Source organism: Talpa occidentalis, unplaced genomic scaffold, assembly GCF_014898055.3.
Source record: "Talpa occidentalis isolate TD23 unplaced genomic scaffold, MPIMG_talOcc4v2.1 talOcc4.7, whole genome shotgun sequence".
In the NCBI taxonomy this organism is placed as follows: Eukaryota; Metazoa; Chordata; class Mammalia; order Eulipotyphla; family Talpidae; genus Talpa; species Talpa occidentalis.
This window is the reverse complement of record NW_023605083.1, coordinates 108,626,313-108,642,849: the sequence shown is the minus strand read 5'-3', so window position 1 is coordinate 108,642,849 and position 16,537 is coordinate 108,626,313. Positions and strand designations below refer to the sequence as shown.

The window sequence follows — 16,537 nt, the reverse complement described above, 5'->3', positions numbered from 1 at the left end:
AATAGCTACTCTGAAGAAGAAAACTGCCATGGTAAAAACAAAATGATACATGATTGGGATAGAATATTCAGAAAAGTAAAATATGTACGTGATTAGAATCTTGATTTTAGAATAGAGTAGTACAGAAAAGAGTTGACAGAACAACTCACACTACACTAAAACACCTTGCCAGAAATGAGATAAGATCACATTGCTGATGAGGTAAAGGAACTGAAACGTTTGTGTCTGTTTTGTGTTGATAAGTGCTACCTAGAACATTATTGAATAAGTAAGGTGGACAAATAGGTGAACCAGGCTAGAGCCCAAAGAAGCAGAACTTCCAAATTATTTTTTTAGAAATAATAGCAAATATAGTTTACCATGTTCAGAGAAAATTATTTGGGCAAGTGACTAAGAAAGGACAGTCCTCAGCCTCTTCCAGAGTCTGGTTCCCTTGGGTCTGGTTCTGCAGCTTTCCTCAGAGCATGGGCCCCAAACACCAATCTCTACTCCAGTTTCAAGTGAAAAACCAACACTTCCTGCTGAGGCCAGGCCAGAGATGATGTCAAACTCCCTGGGTAAGCAGATGAGGAAAAAAAGAGCATCAAAAAGCAATCGAACATACTGATAAAGTACAAAATGAAACAGACTTAATGAACAAGCCAGTGAGGAGATTTTGAAAGTAAAACAGAAAGACAACAGATTCAGCCAACCACTTTTTCAGAGAAAGTTGAAGTGGATCACCAAAATCCCACCTTTTGGGGTAACAATTGTCAGCCATCCCCGAGTGTGTGCTCTGCTGCAGGAGAATGAAGAGGCGCTGCATTATTTGACAAGAGTTGAAGTGACAGATTTGAACCTGTTTCATCAGGTTACAGAATAAATTTTTATTTGGTGAAATTTTTGTTTGAAAATAAAAATTTTTCTTTGAAATTTTTATTTGAAAATAAAGTTATGTCCAAAGAATTTCATCTGAATGAGAGTATGATCCATCTTCAGCATCCACTGTAATGAAATGGAAATCTGAAAAGGATCTGACAATATATTCAAGTCAAATGCAGAATAAAGCCAACAGGAAGAGAGGGCACCAGGTACCACAGAGCTGCTTTATCTGGTTGGCCGACCTTCTGCTGCAGATGAGTTAAGAGAGCTCATCAGAAATGGTATTTGGCCAAATCCATTACAGTACCACTTGGTTCCAGGCATGGATGATGAAGAAGATGATGATGATGAAGGACTAGAAGCTGTTGATGAAAGGGATGAGGATGAAGGTGAAGATGGTGATGAGGGGGGAAGAAAGCGAGGGGATAAAGGAGAAGTTGACTAATGGAAAATGGACGGATTCCAACCTTCTTAAATTTTCTTCAATCCCTAAGAGCAAGTTTCAGTCCTTTCTTTTTCCCTCTTGTGCTCAGTCACCCTGTTATTGAGGTCTCTTTTCTCTCCTTTATACCATGATTCTCAACATATTTGGGGAAGAAATAAGCACAATACAGTGGGAAAGAATCTCTACACCTTTCTGCCCAAATTCATTTTTATCACTTTTTGTCTCAGCAAAAACTTTATGGAATCAAAACCACCATTCTCTGTGAGAAAAAAAGAAAAGCCTTCTGCTCCCTTAGCTCTGCTGGAAGCTGGAGTGTGCTAGTCCCTGTGCAGTAGTGCTTAAAATTCTAAGTTTTTTTCCCTTCTTTATCTGTATATTGGGCTCAGAGAGTGTACTATGTCTCTATGTGAAGATGGACAACATACATCTGTCTACTCTCTCTTGTTTGAAAAGAGAAGGATAAATTTTTTCAATGGGGGTATAGTAGATCAGCAAAAGGTTGGATTGGAGATGTTTGGATGTGTTAAAGTGGGTGTTTTGACAACATGACTTTCTCTCTTTGACATGTTTAATCGTGTTTAATGGAAATCCTCGAAGTATTAGATGACACTTAATTAAAATAAAATTCTCTCCTATTAAAAAAAAAATTTTTTAAAGAGGCCTCCCTGGTGGTTCAAGGGGTTAAGTAGCAGCACTATGAAGCTGTCGGCAGCCACTGCTGCATAGTTTGATCCCTGGCCAGGGAGCTAACACACATGGCACAGCAGACCTCTCCTGTCTTGCCCACTGCTCCCCTCAGCAGTATATTTCAGTAGATCTGCCTGTTCTGCTCCCCGCTCTGTCTCTGGTGAATCCTCTCACCCCCTGCACCTCTGGCCTGTACCCCAGTTCTTATATCATAAATAAATAAATCTTTAAAAAAAAAGTAGCATAAGTCAATTGCAAGAAGTCATTTTTCCTCACAGGAAATTGTAAATGAGACATATATAAATAAGTAATCATATGCAGAAATATAGAGTCTACCTATTCTTCAACATTTAAAAAAAAAAGCTGCATTTTTCAGGTGCCTTCAGAAAGAAACAAGACTCCTATTTACCTCATCTAAAATTATCTTTTCTCTGAATATCATACAAAGATTCATAGCTCTCTTATAAAATCTTGTAACATAGTTATTTCTATAGGGTCAATTTTTTTCCCTAAAAGCAACATTGTGATTTCATCCTCATTTTCTGTCCCATAGTGATCAGGCTGCTAAAATGGTTCATGAGTGAATATACTAATTATATCACATCCTTTAACACTTTAAACTACTAAGCAATATGTAGCATTATACTTGGCAATAGTAGATTGTTCTGTTTAAATAATATTTAGCAATCCAGATTTTTCTGCAAGTCAACTAGCCTTTCCTTCAGTCAAATTAACCCTAAAGGGTATCCTCAAAATGGTCACGATAAACGACTAGAATACACGACAACTAAATTCTGAGCTTAGGCAAGCTACAGTGTAATTGGCTATGGCCTTTTACACCTGAGCACAAACTGCATATCATCCTGTATCTAATGTTACAAAATAGATGACTTATTCTTTGGGGAAAATTTCTAAGAACATTATTAACTGACTGAGTGTCCATTTTAGGGATGATAGTAGAAATCAACATAGACATAAATAAAAAGGATGTAAAAAATAATTTAAAAGATTATGTATAAAATTCATATCCCTTCCCAGATTTGTTCATTAACCTATGGAATCTGTTTGAAAATTTGATTTATTGTTGTGTGTTTATAAGTACTTGTGCCCCATAAATGCACACTTTTTTTTTTTTTTTGAGGAATGAATTCATAATTTGCTTCTCAGTATAATTAAGACTCAAAAAACTATTACCGTAAAGAGGGAAAAAAAACATACAGATGGCATTTTTAGAAAAGTATTATTAAGTGGAAATCAACTAAACATAGTTATAATTTTTAGTTGAAAACAAAACTTTAAAATACGGACATCACATAGCCAAATATAAAACAAATGAATCAACAAGCTAAAAACATCTGCTCTGCATAGAAAGAAGCAAGTTGTCCTTGTCTTACCTATCAGCCACATATTATGCCTCCCCTTCCTCACATAATATTTATATTAATGCTAATCATTGTTATTAGTATAAGCAACTTTTAAATTCTTTTTAGTGCTTTTTAAAATCTAGTATCTAATTTGATAATTATATTAACACTGAGGGTATAGAAGGTACATTCTAATTTTATAGAAAATTTCAGATGTAGAATTTCTTACCTACCTAATTTTACATGGTTAGAAGTAGAGCTAGAACCAAAACCTAGAATGGCAGCATCACTAGTGATTTCCAGTTACTGAAACCACATCCACCCATAGATGTAACTGAATAACCCCACTGTTAACAACTGATACCTCTGTCATCTGTGGTACTAATTACTATATATCATTGAGCATCTCAAAAACCTTTCCCGTGTACATAAATCAGCAAGTGGGCCTCCTTGGTGGCCTAGTGTTTGAGTCTCAGCATTATCACTGCTATGGTCTAAATTCAATCCCCAGCCAGGGAGCTAACCCACATATGGCACAGCAGACCTCTCACCCCCTGTCTTCTCACCAGCATCCTAATTTTTCTACGCAAAAAATAAAGTGGCCAATTCTTTAAAAAAAAAAAAAAATCAGCAAGTTGAAATAGTATAAAGTGTAACATAGTTTATAACTTTAAATTGTTACATTGTGGCTTGGATGCCAAACATGGATAAATATTATTCTCTGTTAAGCCAATTATTTTTTTAAAAAGATTTATTTATTTATGCATACAAGATCTTGGTTACAGGCTAGAGGTGTGGGGAGTGAGAGGATTCACCAGAGACAGAGTGGGGAACAGAACAGGCAGACTTACTGAAATACACTGCTGAGGGGAGCAGCGGGCGAGACAGAAAAGGTCTGCTGCACCATGTGAGTTGTTCCCTGGCTGGGGATCAAACTCGTGCTGCAGTGGCTGCAGATAGCTTCATAGGTTGCATCCGAACCCTTGCGCCACCAGGGAGGCCCACTGTTAAGCCAATTAATATAGTATGATTATTTTCCTTTTTTATTAAGCTTTTTGGTTTGTAATTAACAATTTTTCATTTGTATAATTTCTTTGCAAAACTCTTCTCCCTTCCACCTCTGAAACCTCTCCATATCACTTTTTACTTGGCTACACCTATAAAATATATCAATTTTTATTTTTCTTAGAATCATCACTCGGGAACCCTCCATTCTTCCACTCCCATCTAGACTTGGTGTTCTCTTGGCACTGTACATAGTTTCTCCTCTTTTGGTTTGAATCCCTTTTCTTCTCTCTTGAGTTACTCCCTCATTTTGGTTCATCATGTTCTGCGGTAGCTTCCTGATAAAGGATAAGTAGATGGAAAATTCTGAAAATGTTGTGCTCTTCATTCACACTTAATTAGCTACTCTAGAATTCTAAGATAAAAATGATTTTTTCAGCTTAGTATTTGGAAGGCAACGCTCAATTGTCTTAGCTTTTGGTGTTGATATTGATAGGATTAATATCCTCCTGAGTCCTTTATAAGCAGGTTTTTTTGTTTTGTTTTTCCAAAAGCAATTTGCTTTATATTTCTAATAAAAAGTTTATCTTCTTTTTGAAGGTTAGGGTTTCTTTAAGTTTTCTGTTGCTCCAGGCATTATTTCTTTTGTCCTCTTTCCTGTTGCACACTTTCCTTAAAGATTGGTGATCATATGTCTCTGTTTACATATAAGAGGCACTGATTCTGGATCCCTGATCACATTGTGTGGGCATAGGCAAGTTTATTGGTAGTTGGTGAGCCTTTAGTTTACTGGTTTTGCTATGTGGAAGGTTTTGTTATCTGTATCTGCTTTAAATAAAGTTATATCCATATAATGAAAAGGAAAAAAAAGAACTAAACTCTTAAAAGCTGAACGGAAGCTGTGTATGTTGAGGCAGAGTATACAGGTGGTGGTCTGCCTTATTTTCACCAGATAGCAGTACCATGGATCTTTCCTTTGGGATAGTTTCTTTTCTGCAGTGGTGAATCCTCCAGTGTCTTGCCTGGTAATAAGCCTTGCTGCTAACATAAAGCTAGGCTGTAGAAGGAGAATTAGAGATCACCATTTACCATGTAGACTTTCACTTAACCCACTTTATATCCAGTCTGTGAATACCTGCGCAGATACTTCCCAAGCCTTTGGTTGACTTTCTCTGGAGATTGTACTTCTGTGAGGGTGGGGGAGGAAGTTTTCTGTCTGTGCTAAGTAGGAGTGGGTTCTGGGAATTTATTTCTTACACAGTTTCTTTGTTTTCACCTCTATCTCAGCCTCTTTTGCAGGCTTTTAGGTATATGCTTTCCCTCTGTCTGCCCTTCTTTATTTAGTAATGTTAGTTTTCATCAATGAAAGAATTCATATTTCTATTTTCTTTATATATGGAGTTTATTTTTAAAATGGGGTGTTTTGGGTCTCCCTGGTGGCGCAAGGGGTTCAGGACCGCACTACAAAGCAATCCACAGCCTCTGCAACACGAGTTCGATCCCCGGCCAGCCAGGGAGAAACCCACATGGCGAGGCAGTCCTCTCCTGTCTCGCCCGCTGCTCCCCCAGCAGTGTATTTCAGTCCGTCTGCCTGTTCTGTTCCCCACTCTCTCTCTGGTGGATCCTCTCACCCCCTACATGTATGGCCTGTACCCCCACTCTTGTATGCATAAATAAATAAATCTTTAAAAAATAATAAAATGGGTGTTTCAGTTATCTTTGCTAGTTAACGAACAACCCCAATATTTGGTGGTTTAAAGCAAGAATAGTCACTTACAATGCTCACAGAAAGGCAGTTTGTGTGGAATAACTTAATTGTAAATTGGAGGATCTACTTCCAAGATAACTCATATGACTGGCAATTTGATTCTGGTTGTTGACATGGAGTTCAGCTGAAGTTGGTCCTCAAGTTACTATTCATGGGCTTCCTCATGTCATGGCACCTGAGTTCCAAAAGAACTTCTGAAACTCCAAGGTGTCTTGTGACATAACTTATGCAATCCCAGCCAATTTTGCTACTTTATATTGGTCATGTCCCTCACCAACGAAGGTCCAGATTTAGAGAGGGACATTAAACTCTACCTCTCTGAGGTGTAGCTAAAAATTTGTAACTACCTCTAATCTGCCACAGGACAGAGGTCTTATTTAGTTATCTTGAAGTGGGAAACTTTCTGTAATAGGAGGAAATTTCCTTTAATAGGATAGAACATATTTCCTTGAAAGGGGGAAATGATGAACTTGTCAACTATGCCAAAAATTGTCTTTCCTGTAGCAAGAGGATATACTCATGCTGAGAAACTACAGAGGTAAACGTTGTCTTAGAATTAGTCAACAGAAGTTTTCTGAGGCCCACCTTGGTTTAGTATTTTTTCAAATCCTATTTTAATTTTGTACAAATGAAATGATTCTTTCAAAAAGAATGAGTTCCTTGACTCCGATGTTATTCATGCCTTCATGTATATTACTCTCTCTTTTGGGTAGAATATTAGCTGGATGAGTCATTTCATTCTTTACAATTTTTTTATTCTAGGATTAGAAATAGTACATTTCGTGAACTTGTTACCATCTAAAAGCTGAACTTCCATCAACTCAGATCTTCTAGAATTTGATGAAGTAGTAAATTATATTAATCTATATAATTTGAGGCCTTAAAGACGCTTAGTCTTTATCTCCCATTTGAATAATAATCTTTTTTGTTCATCTTTTATGACCCTGATTATTGGTTACTTTTTGACTATATTTTCTCATTCTATTTTGTCTGTTTTGAGTCGCGGAAACCAAATTGCACACAATACTTCTGAGGTTATAGGTTTGGCTGTATTCACCTTATCAAGCCAATAATTGTGTCACTATTGTAGGATAAAACTATATTTCTTTTTTTTTTAATGTAAAGATTTATTTATTTAATTATTTATACAAGCACTGGGTACAGTCAGAAGCTCGGGAGGGTGAGAGAATTCACCAGAGACAGAGCGGGGAACAGAACAGGCAGACTGACGAAATACACTGCTGAGGGGAGCAGCGGGCGGCAGGAGAGGTCTGCACGCCATGTGGGACCCTCGCCAGCGGCTGGGGATCGAATCGGCGCTGCAGAGGCTGCGGGCAGCTTCTCAACCCAGTGCTCAACCGCAGCGCCACCAGGGAGGCCCAAAACTATATTTCTTAATCTCTAATTTCATATTTCCTTATATTGAAAAATGTAAGCAAAATGTGCATATTTTGTTTTACCTCCTTTAGTTAAAAATTATGTACTATTTATGAACATTTCCTTTAAAAGTTTCATCCCACATTGCAGCTTTCTTTCTCAAGGTCAGTAAAATTATGTGTAAGGCACTTGAATGAAGTGCCTCAGTACAACAGTCAAGTAAAAGGTATTTTCCCCGATTTGAGTAGAAAATACACTCAGAAATTCATCATTGACATCTCAGAGCCAACACCCAATCGAATTTTCAGACTTTGAAATTAGTGCTCTGCTTAGGGTAACTACCATAACACAACAACATTTCTTGTTCAGGTTTTTTAAAATAAATAATTGATTAAAGTATTTTTCTTTTTCCTATATTTGATTAGGAAATATAGGAATATTTCTTACTTGCCTCTCATGATTTATTCACCAGTTTCTATCAGTTTTGTCACATTTTAGAGATAGATTTCATTATATATGTTCATAATTATCTCTACCTACTATTTCCTAGGTTTAGACAAGGGGTGATGAGACTTTTTTTTTTTTTCTTTTTTTACATTTATTTATTCATTTTGTGGTTGAAGAGGGTGGGAGAATAATGAGAGGGAACTGTTGTCAGTATTCCATGTTACAATATAATTACCTGAGAGTACTAATGTTGTAATTCATTTTTCAAAGAGGAGTCTTTTGCTGGGGCTTGACAAAATCGCTTTTTTTTTTTTTTTTTTTTTTTGGTTTTGTTTGTTTTTGCTAAGACTAAAGGTTATTACTATACCCAAGTAATGGATATAATGTAAATATCTATAATGCCAAAGCTATTTTGACACACTGTTATGATACACTCTTGGTTTTGTTTTAAGGTTTTAATTTAGCAAATAATAGCCATTTAAGAGAGTTTTTTGGCTTTTTTTTTAAATCTGCTATCTTAAAAATACTTTTTAATGTTTTCAGTAACAAATTTGCCTTAGACTCTTTGCTTTTTTTTTCCAGAAATGCATATTTTTATTATATAAGTACTTCTAGTATTCAAATATTCCAGAAGTATTAAAAGTAAAAAGTGAACACTCACATACCTACTCCCTAAAGTAGAATAATAATCACCATATTATAGAATTTTCTTTGTATGAGTAACTCTTTAAAATAAAAACTAGATTAATACTATACATACTTGTCTCAAGTTCCTTTTCCACATATATTCTAGACATTTGATACTGACTTTTTTGTTATGTCCTTATTACAAAGTGATACAGTTCGCTGTAGAAAAATAATCCATCCATCCTTCAGTCATTTCCTCTATAAATATTTATAACAGTGAATCACACTCTGTATTGTTCTGTGACTTGTTTTGACCATAAAACCATATTGTGAACATTTTTCAGTGTCATCAAATATTTTCCATATCTTTGCTTTTGTAACAGCTTTCTTTCTGATTACAAAGTATATTGTATAAAGTGTTGAAGATGTAGATGAACAAAGAAAATGAAAACATTTAACTGCTTCATGTGCTTTCTATATGTAATATTTTTCATTTTCCTGTTGATTGACATTTTTAAGGACAGTCCTTTGTCATATGCTGCCAGTATGTTTATTTTGTTTATTGTGTGTTTTACTTTACTGTTTGGTTAAAGGTGTTAAATTTTTCCCCCCACTATTCTAATATCTTGGACTTTTCCTTTTGGAGCGATGTCTGAAATTATTTTTCTGAGCCCTTTTAAATGTTCATCTGTATTTTCTTATAGATTTTTTTATGGTTTTTACTCTTTTCCCTTTACATATTTAATATATTGAAATATTCTTGCCTATATGTAGGAATCTGACTTTCTCTTTTTCCATTAATTTGCAATTTGTGACTTGTTCTAACACTATTTTCCCAATGAGTCTCATATGTTAGTTTTGTATTAATATTTTGTTACAAATTGGATGTTATATTTTTGTAAATAGTTACTATGGCTTATTAAAAAATAGTGGGTTTTCATTTAGCTAAAAGTTCACTGACATCTTTTTATTTTATTTTTATTTATTTATTTTTTTAAGAGGCATGCATTTTTTATTTATTTATTTGTTTGTTTTTTGTTTATTACATGCACTGGGTACAGTCAGAAGCGCGGGAGGGTGAGAGAATTCACCAGAGCCAGAGTGGGGAGCAGAGCAGGCAGAAGGACCGAAGTACACTGCTGAGGGGAGCAGTGGGCGGCAGGAGAGGTCTGCGCACCATGTGGGACCCTCCTCCGGTGGCCGGGGAGCAGCCGGGGATCGAACCGGTACCGCAGAGTCTGCGGGCAGCTTCGCAGCCCAGCGCTCAACCGCTGCGCCACCAGGGAGGCCCTCACTGACATCTTTTTAATTATATCTTCTCAATGATTATTTAGAAGTTCTTATAGGGCCTCCCTGGCAGCGCAGCCGGTTGAGCACTGTGCTGTGGAGCTGTCCACAGCTTCTGCAGCAGGGGTTCAATTCCCTGTCGGCCAGGGAGATGCCTACATGGCACGGCAGACCTCTCCTGTCTCGCCAGCTGCTCCCCTCAGCAGTGCTTTCGGTCTGTCTGCCTGTTCTGCTCCCTGCTCTGTCTCTGGTGAATCCTCTCACCCTCGCACGCCTTTTGCCTGTACCCCAGCTCTTGTGTAACTAAATAAATCTTTAAAAGAAAAAAATAAAAGTTCTTATAGTAGTTGGTTTCACAGGGATCCAAAAGTTTATCTGACTTTGCTGCTGGAATTTCTTCATAGATATGTGTATTTTATATTTCCTCTAATTTGATAGGAGCAGTAAAATGCAGAATACTTGGATCAGCTGTAGCCAAAACAGCAAATTAAGGAAAATAAATCATCATGAGTGGGTATTTAAAATTTTGGATTGCTAAGACTAAAGTAGAAAGTGTGTTTTATATTCTTGAAGGTAAAGCTCTTTGGTAGCAGTTTATCAGCAGGAAGAGTGAAAAAATTACTTGGCTCTCATTTGCTTTATATGTGCTGTCCAACTAGGTTAAAGGGTGTATATGCTTTTTGCTAGGAAAAATGTTACTAGGTTACAATTTTAAAGCTAAGTATTTGCTTAAATTCTAGTTTTGACTGATGGTTAAATTTCATAGTATAGATATTTTAAGCAAAAAAAAAGATTATTAATGCATTTGTTTAAATTATGGTTCCTTATGGTGCCTCATTTATTTTTGTGAGTATATTATTGAATTAGGCAGTATTTTTCCACTAAGCTGACTTCCTTTTACTCTTGGCTTTCTGTCATGTTTTCACTAGATGTCTGTGGGAGGTAGACATGAATGAATGTAGCTTCCTATGACCTTGAACAATTCTAACGTTTATAAAAGTTAGTTCTAGATAGCTGTTTATATGGACTTTTTTGTGGACTCTTTCATGCCAGGTTTAATTATTCTCTTTATGATCTTCTTTTTCGCCTTTGTTCCTGATTTCCATTAATGATATCATCTTTACAATCACATTTAGTCGAAATCTGAGTCATCTGACTCCCTCTTTGCCTGCCATATTCAGTCCTTTTTCAAGGCCTATTGATTCTACTGTCTGAGTATTTTCCCTCTCCACTCTCTTCCCTCTACTAACTCAGACGTTTATCAACTATCCCCTGAAAACTTTCAGTGACTTCCTAATAGATATTCTCTTTACTAGCCTTTTCCCACACAATCTGTTCCCACACAAAGCAACAAAAGTAGTATTTTATGCATTACTGAGTTCTAAAAAAAAAAAAAAATTACTGTTTTGAAAAGTATCCCTGGTCATGGGACTTCGCTGCTCAAAAATCTTCCAATCCCCGGAAATTGTCTTTTGCAGTATCTTTCTTGTATCATTTGTCACTTTCTACCATCTTTTAAAACTATTTATGGACTTTCCTTGTCTCTCCCAGGAGTCTGTAAACTCCTTGAGAAAAGTCCATAAAAAAATGTGTATATTTTCTGCACCTGCCTGGTCTTGAACATACTACTCATGAGGTAGATACTTCAAATAAATTAAGGAATACCAATTAAGAGAGAAAATGTAGCATTACCTGAAGTGTGTTCACTTAATTATCAGTGCTTCTCCACTGCATAAAATGTAAAATGCAGAAATCTTTTTTTTAAAGATTTATTTATTATGCATACAAGAACTGGGGTGTAGGCCAGAGGTGTTGGTGGTGAGAAGAATCATCAGAGACACAGTGGGGAGCAGAACAGGCAGAGCTATGAAATACGCTGCTGAGGGAAGCAGCGGATGAGACAGGAGAGTCTGTTGAGCCATGTGGGTTATCTCCCTGGCTGGGAATTGAACTCATGTTGCAGTGGCTGGTGATAGATAGCTTGATAAATGCTGTGTCTTTAACCCCTGCCCCACCAGGGATGCCCAGAAATCATTTTAAGTACCAAAGATTGAACTGATTTTGCATCTGAATTTTATTAGTCATCTGAGAGCAAGGTATATAGAAAATACCATTAAGCTAAACAATTTACTTTTAATTCACATTGAGTAGGAGAGTATTTCTAAAATTTCATACTTTAGAAACAAATGAAAGTTTCTTGCAGTAACTTGTTTACAAGTTGCAAAGCCATAAATAAAAGGAAAATTAAAGACATGTTAGGAATAAAAGTTTGAAAAATTAACTTATTTGTTTAATGTGTCCTAAAAGATTAGGGCAGCCAGTATTATTTAGGGAATAGGGAATGGGGAGTATGGGGGTGGTTGTGGTATTTTTGTGTTTAAAGCTTACACAACAGAGGAGGAATGTTGTACATATTTACTTGGAAGGATATGGTTTGAATAAGTTTGCTTTCCTAAATGCCATCTCTCCAAGTAACCTAGCTACTTAGATTCATTTTCACAAAATGTTATGTTGCTGACAATGTGAAATTTACTGTTTCTCATTATTTCTATCAACATAGGAATGTAAAAAATAAGAAATTTTAATTGCTGTAAACTTTGTCTTTTTTTCAAATGCATTTTCCCATCCATATTTGTATCAATTATCTTGTATTTCTATTGAGTATAACTCATGAGTCATTGTACCATCATAGGTTATGTATTTCCTGAAGGGCTACCTTATAGTTTCTGGATTTAACTTTATTTTAAGGGAGCATTTTTGCCTTGTTTTTTAGTATTCAGGTTAATTAATACTTACCACTTAATCTGGTTTATTGATGCTAGATTCCCCCAATTAAGTTTAAATGCTAATAATCTCTCTTACCTTCCAGTTTGTGTTAAATTTTTTAAACCTTTTTTTTTCTTTTTTGCTTAATAGGATCCCGTGCTATTCATAAATTTCGGGTTATTCATATTGCTTTGTTATTTTATGCAGTAGAATAGTATAGTCAATGAACATTGCTCCAGAGTACAAGGTGGCAATGTAAAAAGTTTCATTTGACTTTGTTTTGATAATGATAAAATACGTGTTTGATCATTTAAGATCATTTAGAGACTATAGGAAAGTATTTAATGATGATTATTTAGACTTACTGAAGTGCTAAAATTCCTTTGCTGCTATTCTGCTAAGCACTTTTTCCTAAAAGTGCTAGCAGTCTATGCCTGCTAGTTTTTTTCCCCTGTTAAATATCGGTTTCTTTACATACAGAGATTTATGAAAGCATTCATGGTGTAGATAATCTGAAACCTAACAGGACCCATTTTTATACAATTTAGTGCCATTTAACACAACTGGGTGTCAGCTGTGCTAGGACCTGTTTTTGACTCCGTTGAACCTTTACTGGCTGTGGTTTGTCTGGTCATCACATGACTTCTCTGAAAATTCCCCCTCCCCTTCATTTCCAGTAAACTGTTTGAGCAGGAGTGAGTCAGAGTGAAACTAGCTTCCCTGTAACCACAGGGCTTGTTAAAGAATTTGTCAACGTGGACTCTAGAGAGTTTGCATTAAGCTTTGCAATAACTGCTATGGTTTGTGTTGTGTCAGGAGTTCCATGGAAAAGCTTTCTGCTCACGATTTCTTGCTTGTTTGCAAAGGGTTAAACTGATAAACTTTATGTGAAAAACATTATTCACACATTTCTTTATCATTTTAAAGGCCTAATCAGAACTACCAAGACTTCTTGTAGTTTCTCTTTTCAGAATCAGCCAACCACACCCATCAACATTTAGTTTTTGTAAAAGCAGTCCTGCTAGATCCTTCAGAGCTGGCTCATGATTTTACCACAAAGCACCATCAAGATTAAGCAATTTTAAGTGGTCTCTTAAAGGATTCTGTTGCAGGATATTGCAACTACTAGCACAGTTAGCTTTGGTACCAGAGGTCACTTACTTGCTTTAGGTTCAAAAAGAAAAGTTAGCACTTAAAATAGCTCTGTAGTTATAGTTTCTAAAGTATGTTTAGCAATATTTATGTGGAATTCATAATACCTTATTTCACATGCTTTCTTAGGAAATTTTTACTGTATTTTGAACTCTTCATGACCACTCCAGCCCCTAATTTTTAATACGTCTTCCTTTTCTGAATCATATTTCATTAGCCTAGTCCTATAGTAGTATTAACTAACTGAACAGGAAAGCTGGTGGTTGGTTACTGATGTAAGTTGCTGAATGAATGGCCACTGGGAAACTTGTCTGCTCATTTGCATTCCTGAATCCATTTCTTTTTATGTGTGCATTAACTTTGTCACTTTGCCAGATTTTATTTAAAAGATAAGTTTAGTGAGAAGATTTAAATCAGACTTCCTAAAGGTTTGTTATTATGCTTACTTTTTTTTTGGTGGCATAATTTATGGGAGAAAATGCTAGAAAATTTTTCAGCTAGTTACTCCACACATGAAAGAATACAGAATAATGGAAGTTTAAAATTCTATCCTAGCTGTGTTCACTAACTCTCAATGATCAAATTAAAGCGGAAAAAACATTTTGTTTCAATGAAGAAGCAATTCTAATTGCAACTCAGTGATTATAAAACAAAAATAAGAGATTAATGCAGCTTAGTCATTAACAAAGCACAGTAAATAATAAATATGTAAGATTTTTTCTTGTTAGTTTGCTTTAGATATTGGAGTAGAATATAGTTTTGTTTAATGTTTGCTTTGTTCTTTTCATTTGTACACCTGTTTACAGATATGGAAGAAAAATAAGCAGTTGGGTAGGTGTTAGGTTACCTTTGTTAAACTAATTTAAAGATTTTTTTCCAGGTTTGTGTTTCAAACACCTTTTGTAAGAAGTCTTTAGAAATTCTAGGCCCCTTTCTTTGAAAGTTGGACCAACAGAATATGTATTCGGTGTTTTTTGCTCTTGAGTTTGCAAATCAGTAATACACTAAGTACATCCCCGCTCTCTATTTTAACTGCTGGGTGTTTCCAGGGGTCCTGGCTCAAGATCAGAGTTAATGCAAGACATAGATGGCAGAGTCATTATTTTGATCATTTTCTATCACAAAAGGTGTTTTTGATTATAATTAGCCAAGGTGCTTGGTTTGACATAATAGATGTGTAGTTTTCTCTTGCTGAGTATTTAAGGAAATTTCTCTTGGTAGAGTTTTCTTCCCATGTTTCCTTCTAACTACCCTACTTTTAAATTATAGCACCATGTAGTGCTGTCAGGAAATAAGCTTGATAATTATTCCATTGTTCCCTTCAAAAATAGGCTTGTACTCTAGACTTCTTTCCCTAATATGCATCTGCATTAATTTATCAAAATTTGTAAAAAATTTATATTTTACTAGATTTATTTTTTTAGATTTATTCTTATTTTTTAGATTTATTCTTATTTTATTTAGATTTATTCTTATTTTTAGATTTATTCTTATTTTATTTATGCATACAGGAGCTAGGGTGGAGGCCAGTGGTAAAGGGGGTAAAAAGATTCACCAGAGAGAGTGCTCAGATAGTGCTGAGACTTTACCCCTGCGCCTTCAGGGAGACCCTTTTTTCACTACTTCTTGAGCTAAAGATTTTAGTAAGTACATAGCCTGTGGTTCCATTCACTTGTTTTAAATTTACCTCTCAAATTATAAAGGGTACCACCCCCATTCTTGTGTTGTAAGATATGTTAAACACTTCCCTTTCCTCTTTCCAAATTTTTTCATAACTTTATTGTTTTCAGTCCATTCCCTTGTTATCCTTTCTAGAGAATGCAATTATTTACTTTTTTTTTTTTTTATAGAGGCATGTTTTTTATTTATTTAGTTTGTTTGTTTGTTTGTTTTGTTTATACATGCACTGGGTACAGTCAGAAGCGCAGGAGGGTGAGAGAATTCACCAGAGCCAGAGCGGGGAGCAGAGCAGGCAGAAGGACCGAAGTACACTGCTGAGGGGAGCAGCGGGCGGCAGGAGAGGTCTGCGCGCCATGTGGGACCCTCCTCTGGTGGCCGAGGAGCAGCCGGGGATCGAACCGGCGCCGCAGCCACTGGCAGCTTCACAACCCAGCGCTCAGCCGCGGGCAGCTTCGCAACCCAGCGCTCAACCGCTGCACCACCTGGGAGGCCCTTATTTACTTTTTATGTCTAAGAGCCCCTAAAGTTTTGGTCACTTTGTTTTTTTTTTTTAAGGCTCCTTATTTAATTCTTTTATATCTGTTTACTTGAGAGACTACTCCCAATTCCCTTTGCTTTGTTCATAATTTACAACTTTTATAATCCATTTTATTTTATATTTTATTTACCTACTTTGAAACTTACCTGCAACTTTCCTGCTTACTCAAATTTGCATAATCTTTCAATTTATTGTGATGAATTTGGCACTTCCTACTTTGAAATTTTAATTTCATTTGTAGATTTTGAACTTAAACTCTCTGTTCCTTTTTCTAGGGGCATTTATAATTTTGGTTGAAAAAAAAAATCTCACTATTTACATTTCTCAAAGAATTTTCCATTTATCTTTATCCTTTGTTTTCAGTCTCTTAAGTTTCCTGTCCCTGACAGTTTTGTGAATTCCATGCTGATTTATATATTTATTTATTGCATTTTTAAAGGTCAGACTTATTAGGAAAAAGACGTCTACATAGACGCAGACAGATAAAGAGTTGCATTGTTACAGGACCGGGTTATTAAGAAAAAGCAACATCT

The 16,537-nt window shown here is 35.8% G+C and overlaps 1 protein-coding gene and 1 pseudogene across 2 annotated transcripts in view; both read left to right on the top strand.

Moving 5' to 3' along the window:
• The window catches only part of VMP1 (vacuole membrane protein 1), a 102,922-nt gene that overhangs the window by 48,439 nt on the left and 37,946 nt on the right, over positions 1-16,537 (top strand). The window lies entirely within an intron of this gene.
• Positions 555-1,972, top strand: LOC119230598 (protein SET-like; annotated as a pseudogene).